Source organism: Petaurus breviceps, unplaced genomic scaffold (genome assembly GCF_028583685.1).
Source record: "Petaurus breviceps papuanus isolate PSGF00001 unplaced genomic scaffold, PetGlider_PUasm1.0 175, whole genome shotgun sequence".
Lineage (NCBI taxonomy): Eukaryota > Metazoa > Chordata > Mammalia > Diprotodontia > Petauridae > Petaurus > Petaurus breviceps.
Genome location: NW_027185764.1, coordinates 55,020,626 through 55,028,299, shown reverse-complemented (window position 1 = coordinate 55,028,299; position 7,674 = coordinate 55,020,626).

Sequence of the window (7,674 nt, the reverse complement as noted above, 5' to 3'; positions counted from 1 at the left end):
CCCCAAGATGGCATGCAATATGATATGGCTCTACACAAACATTCCTATTAAACACATCTTCACATTAGTCATGTTACATAGAAGAATTATAATGAATGGGAGAGAACATGAGAAGGAAAAAACAAAACAAAAAAAGAAAATAGTCTGCTTCACTTTGCATTCCAGCTCCATGGTTCTTTCTTTCATTGTGGATAGCAGAGACACTAGTTGTAAAAATTCTTCCCCAGTTTTCTGCTTCCTTCTGGCTTTGTTTGTGCAAAAAGTTTTCAATTTAATGTAGTCAAAATTATTTATTTTTGCATTTTATAATGTTCTTTATCTCTTGTTTGGTCATAAATTTCTCCATTCTTCATAAATCTGATAGATAAATTGTTCCTTGTTCCCTTAATTTGTTTATAGTATCAACCTCTATACCTAAATCACATACCTATGTGGACTTTGTTTGGGGTATACAGTGTAAGATATTGGTCTATGCCCACTTTGTGATGTACTATTTTCCAGTTTTCCTAGTAATTTTTGTCAAATAATGAGTTCTTATTCCAGAAGCTGGGGCCTTTGAGTTTATCAAATTGATTGCTATAATCATTGATTACAATGTCTTGTAATCTAACCTATTCCACTGATCTACCCCTCTATTTCTTTGTTAGTGTCAAATAGTTTTGATGATTGCTGCTTTACAATGCAATCTAAGATCTGGTATAGCTAGGCTGCCTTCCCTAGCATTTCTTTCCATAATTCCCTTTATATTCTTGACCTTTTGTTCTTCCAGAAGAATTTTGATATTTTTCTTGCTCTATAAAGATATTTTTTGGTGAAAATATCATCTTTAAATATGTAGCCAACAATAATCTTGGTAAATACACATGGCCTAAATATAAACTTCCATCTTGATTGCCACAAATCTAACATTTCCTGTAAATTCATTAACAATAGAAGAGTCTCACAGAGCAAAAATATCTGCAGATAAATTATAGAAGAATATTACCTTTTAAGTACAAAGCAAAAAGAAGGGTAATGTAATTAGGAAACTTAGAGCTTCTGAGATTAGGAAGAAAATAACTTAATAACTATGATGTAGCCAAATGGGAGTCAGTGACCATTGGAAATGAATGAAAAAACTAACAATTTATTATTCAATCCTATATGCTTGTTGCTAGTTTAAAAATCAAAAAGCAAATATAGTCTTTTTCCTCAAAGAACTCACATTCTATTGGAGGAAAAATACCCAGAGTTGTGTTGGTGACTGGGCTGGGGGGAGGGTGTAATTTGATCTGGAAGTTACAGCAATGGTGACTAGGGCTACAAGAGATTAGATTGGAAGAATCGATTGATTTTTGTAAAGAAAAAATTTTGCACAAACAAATTTTCATAAAAGCACTGGAGAGGAAGGTAGAGACAAGAAAAGGCATAGCCCATGATTATGTGATCATTTAGTAATAGATGATTACTATTTTAATTTGCTAATTAATTTAAAATACTAATTTAAATAATAATATTAATAGATGATACTATTACTACTAGTCTGAGAAAGGGATGCCTAGAGCAAAAGGGAAGTATATATGGGGCTTTCCTGAAATAGCATTACAAGAAGATCAATCACAAACCAAAAGAGCAATGTTCCAGGATGTAAGCTCCTCCAGGGTATGGACTCTATCTAGTATGGGCATTAAGAGAGAAGGTTGAAGAGGGGCCTCTGAAGGAAATGGGTGGAAAGCAAACAATGAAGCGTGAATGGGACTTCTTTGAAATAATATTCTTATAGAGTCAGAGAATCTGCTTTCAGATCCCATCTCCAGTTATTATTATCTGTGTGACCTTGGACAAATCATTTAACCTGCTTAGACCTCAGTTTCCCTGCCTAGAAAATAAAGAGGTTGAACTATGTGACCTCTGAGATCCTTGCCAGCTCTAAATCTGTGCTTTTATGAAAATATAATCAATCTGCTCTTCTTATAGGTTTTAGATTTAAAAGGGACCCAGAGACAAAGATCATAGGTCACAATTTGCCCAAAGCACATGGGTTATCAAAGGCAGAGGTAGGATTCAAATCTAGAACTTCTTATTCCAGTTCCAATAGTCATTAACCTATATGGCATCAGCTAATGCAGTTATTTCCTCTCCTCTACAGTGACATTGTAGTATATTGACAAAATACTAAATATATGCACTTCTAGGTTAAATGTTACTGAACCTTAGCTTTGCAAATATTTAATTCTCTTTCTGAAGTGAAGATATAGGAAAACTTGTTCTTAAGCATATGATATAGAGATGAAATTGAGATTACGATTTGGAGACAGAAATGAAGACAGAGTGCTATGTCTGTGTGTGCATGTGTGTGTATACACACATATATGTATATTCATATATACATGCACACATATGTTGATAGATACGGTTAAAGAAAAACCCCCATGAACTGTTAAACAGAAAAGATCCCAGGTCCAAAAAAGAGAACCTTGAATGCACCAGTCTAACCAAAATTTACACAGATTATAAATGCATTTATTGAGTAAAAGGAAGTTTGTCAGTTGTGATAGTGTCAGTGTTGTGAACTATTCAAACTGGTATTGGAAAGAGTTAGGCATTTATAATTTTTAAACAAAGGAAGGAGAAAAGACAGGAATTTGGGCAGATCCTAGGTAGGAAGCCCCATGCCCAAGGGGAGGGGAGTATCCAGGAAACAAGGGAAATGAGGAATTCCAGGTGTCAGAGGTGTGACCCTTTGATACACAAATCAGTAGGCATGCTTAGTGATAAGCAGTCCACATTTCAGTGCTTGAGCACAGACAACATGATTAGGGGATGTCTACAAAGAAAACCATAAAACAGCATGTGTCCAAGAGTCCCATAACTGACAGTTGGGGGATTCTCTGATGATAATGATGCCTCTTGTAGGTCTATAAACCACCAAATGGCTCAGGGTCTGCTTCACAGCTGGTATGTGCTTAATTAGCTTTAGAATTGCTGATTTTCTGCATATCCAGCTGAGTTTACTCTCAGTCACCGCAAAGGATTGTTGGTATGTCAAGTCATTCTGTATCTTAGCTAATATAGCTAGTCCTCATATAGCCCTTCTTGGTTATCTGGATAATTAGGGACATTAAGCAAATCAAGATATCCGTTTTCATGATTGATAGAGAGAGAGAGAGAGAGAGAGAGAGAGAGAGAGAGAGAGAGAGAGAGAGAGAGATCTCAAAAATATGACCAAGAATACAAACAGAAAAGAGGAAAACAATGAACTTGCCCTTGGGATTAGGGTTTGTTCCTATGCCTTTACCTTTACCTTCATGGGAAGCCAAAACTATCTTGGGGTTTAGGAACTAGAAGGAGAAGGGGACAAATCCAGAGAGACATTGGAAGTTTGCTGGAAAGTAGGTTTTAAACTGATATTACCTCAATGCTGCTCAACAATAAGAAATTAAATTCATAGCAGCTCTTTTTGTGGTGGCAAAGAATTGGAAATCAAGGGGATGCCCATCAGTTGGGGAATGGCTAAAAATGTTGTGCTATATGAATGTAATGGAATACTATTGCGCTGTAAGAAATGAGGATCAGATGGAATTCATTATAACCTGGAGACACTTATATAAACTGATGCTGAGTGAGGGGAGTAGAACCAGGAGAACATTGTACACAATTACAGACACATTGTAACTGTGATGACTGACTTTGATAGACTGGGTTCATCTCAGCAATGTGAGATTATAAAACAATTCCAAAGGACTCAAGATGGAAAAGGCTATCCACATCCAGAAAAAGAATTACAGAGTCTGAATGAAGATTGAGGCAATCTACTTGCTCTCTTTTTTGTTTTGTTTTATTTTGTTTCTTCTTCCTCATTATTCTTTCCATTTGTTGTAATTCTTCTTTATAACTTGACTGATGTTTAATGTGAAGGTAAATGTAGAACCTATATTGGTTTGCATGCTGCCATAGGTGGGGGAAGTAGAAATTTGTAACTCAAAAACTTTGGAACTGAATGTTGTAATTTAATAATAAAGTGTGTGTGTGTGCGTGTGTATGAAAAAAATAAGAAATTAAGAATGAGAAGTTTTTAATCCAGTCACAATGAGAATAATGATAGACTATCCTCAGTGATCATGAAGGAAGTTAAACTTAAAAAAAAAAAAAAGACAGCCTGAAGTAACGATTTGAATGAGGTGACTCCATTCCAAAGAGCTTGGTAACTGGAGGAAAGGAATCTCCTTTTGAAAAGGAAACACTCCTCTAAACTTTTGACAATGAATTCAATTCATTAATTATTTGATATTTTATGCTACTTTTCCTTTATGTCTAAGTTTTGCTTTTTGTTATAAAATTATGATGAATTCTTGATTTTAATTGAATAAAATGCAAGCTAAAAAATAAAGAAAGAAAAGGAAACACTTGTTCCAGACAGACACCCCTTCCCCTCCCCTTGTGGAAAAAAAAAAGTCACCAAAGATTTTACTATATAGCTGATGACACTATCTTACTGCTTTACATTTAAATTTTTTCTTAATTTGTTAAAAATTTAGCAATCAAAAGTAAAATTAGAATTGAGATAAGCAAAAAGAAGAGAATTGTAGAAGAAACTGTAAACTTCTGTTACCTCTATTTTTCTTATATATGTTAAATTTGACACAGTTGTAAAAAATATCTATTTTTGTGTCCCTTTGTGCACTTCTTTTTATTATGTGTAAAGTTTTATGGATTTTTTTTCATTTCTAATACTACCCATTTCTGAAATGGATGTTACAAAAGTCTCCTGTGATCTAATATAAAGGAATGATAGTACAACCCATTCTTTCTCCTTTGGGGAACAGGTATCACCTCAGCTCAAAAGTCACAAACTGAAAACAGAGGGAAGCTCAAATACTTTATGTGCAGTGGGACTGGACCTTGCTGTGATCATAAAACCAATGTTTTTGCTGTTTGTCCTTAATTTTTGAAGAGGATCAATGACACCATGGGGGGATGTCTTGACTTAAGCATGAATTGGGTCTAAGTGAAGCAGAGCTGCACAAAGTCGTCATCCTCACTTTCTCTTTCAGAGTCACCAAAGTCCAGTGTCAAGACAAAAGTCAAGATAACTGGTAATGGCCTGGGATGCAATGAATGACCTTGGGGTCTTCAATGTCTGACCAAGCTCTAAGTGACCATTGCTCTCATCTGTCCATTCTGCTCTGGGACATATCCTCCTACCTTACCATGGGGTCTGAGGCCTGTCAGTTACCCTCAATTTGGTTTAGTCTACCTGCTGAGATGGTTTTACTGGGATGTGACTTCTGGGTATGCTATAGCTTCTTGAAGCCATAGGTGAGAGTTGGGTGAAAGGGTGGACATCAAAGGTGGGTAATCATCCTGAAAAGTGCTCAACAATTCCCTCACTCCAGAGCTGCATAGGACACTATGAGACCTAGAGCATAGGAGGCTAGCAGGGATCAGTGCCTTTAACAGATCATATCATTGGCAAAAAAAAGAAGGTAGAAGCAATATGCTGATATTACCTGATGGCATCAGTGACCCTGTAGTGTCAGAATCATGATTTGTTCCTCCATACATGTATGTTGGCCATAAATATTTTGTATGTGTGTGTGTCCCTCTTTATATATGTTTAAAATAGATATTCATTCTTCCCATTAATAGTCTGTGTACTTATGGGCATTTATCAATTTTAGAGAATAAATGCTTTATTACTATTTTTCTTACTGTGCTATTCCCTTACATGACTTAGTTTTTTTAACTAATTATGTTCTCTGACAGGCTAGAAAAAGGAGTCAATGTGTGTTTGTCAGATATGGTTTTGAATAGATGGATGTAAACCTACAGAGTTCCTTGAACACTGTGCCTTGTCTTGGAGATCTATTGTATAACTGAGTGGGGAAGGGTTGAAGCTAGCTCCCAGATTCTACATTTGGCTACTTTAAAAGTAACTTGAGGCTTATTCCTGAATTAAGTAAAGTGGGGCAAGAATTAGAGAAACTATTTATATATTCTAATATTTTTAGAAAATCTCATGGCAATATTTATGATATGCATTAAAAAAAAAACAGAACCATTTGAATATTCATACTCACTCTACCAGATGGGAATTTTCTAATTATTTTATAGACTTAAATTGATCTTTTAAATCTATACTGGCTATCACCCAGAGGCTACAATAAATTTTCCCTTCCAGTTACATTTTCCTTTTTTATATGTTAAAGAACCTCGGAGATATGTTTCTTGGGGACAAGAACAGAATTTATTTAATTACTATAGTCCACTATTTTATTCAATTCAGCAAATATTTACTAAACCCATTGTGGGGAAAGCATTTTACTAGGTGCTGAGGATACAAAAATAAAAGAGTTCCTACCCTCAATGGCCAACATTCTATTAGGGGGATGTAATGTGAATACAGATAACTAAAGGAGACAGATTTAGGAGGGTGAGATTATTTAAAGTAAGAATCACTAGCAAAGGTAATAAAGATGGAATGGTCCCCAAAATGATCCCTGAAGGAAGACACAGGTTCTAATAGTTTAAAATTAAGAGGGAGTGAATTCCAGACATAAGATAGGGAGGAAAGGCAGTTCTGTGGAATGGAGACAGAAGAATACCACATTTAAGAAATAGAGAGTAAAATGAAATTTTTAATAGTATTTCCAAATTCTGGTGTTGTCTTTATGGGTATTTTGATACATTTCTATTTCCATCTTTTGATTCATTCATATATTCCTTATTATTCATTCTCAAATTAAATAGAATGGAGAATGTGTGGAACCACCTAACATTAAAAATATAATGGAATTATGGTTATAACTGACTAAAAAAAGAAATAGAGTGAAAATCAGTTTAAAATGAAGAATATGTGAAGGGGAGTGATGCAAAATATGTTTAGAAAGATATATTAAAGTCAAATTGTGAAGGGCTCTAAATGCCAGGGTTAGGAGTTTGACCTTGGTCCTAGAGGCAAGAGAAGGCCACTTAAATTTTTGAACAATAAAGTGAAGGAATTTCCAGTTGAAATGAATATGAGGAGGGTGCTAGGCAAACACAAGTTCTTGAGGAAAAACTTGTTCACAGTGAAGGAGACTGACATGGGATAGAGCCAAGGAAGAGCAACTATACTTGATCAACTAGAAGGTGGCAAAATGACTATCAGTGTAATAGCTGGCATTTATAGAGGACTTTAAGGATTGCAAAGTGCTTTACATATATTATTTTATTTTACGTGTGAAGAAACAGAGTCATACTGACATTAAACTACTTACTAAGGGTCATACAACTAGGAAATACCTGAGACAAGATTTGAACTCAGGTCTTCCTGATTATAAAGGCATCTCTCTACACAATGTACTGCCTAACTACCCTAATATGAAATGATTTCATTATAGTCTAGTCATAGTGGTGCATGCCCTGCAGTCTTGGCTACCAGAGAGGTTGAGGCTGGTGGATCTCTTGAGCCCAAGAGGTCTGAACTACAGTGTGCTAAGCCAAGCAGGTATCCACATTAAGTCCTACACTGATATGGTAAGCTCCTAAAAGAAGGATGTGTGTAAAAATTGGGTGGTGGGTAGGGGGCAGGTAGGTTGCCTGCAAACACTCACAGATATGTCTACAAATAAAGGTGTAAACACACACAAGTAAGAAATGAAGCAATTCAAAGCTCCTGTGTCAATCAATCATCAAATCAGGTCCTTGAATGGC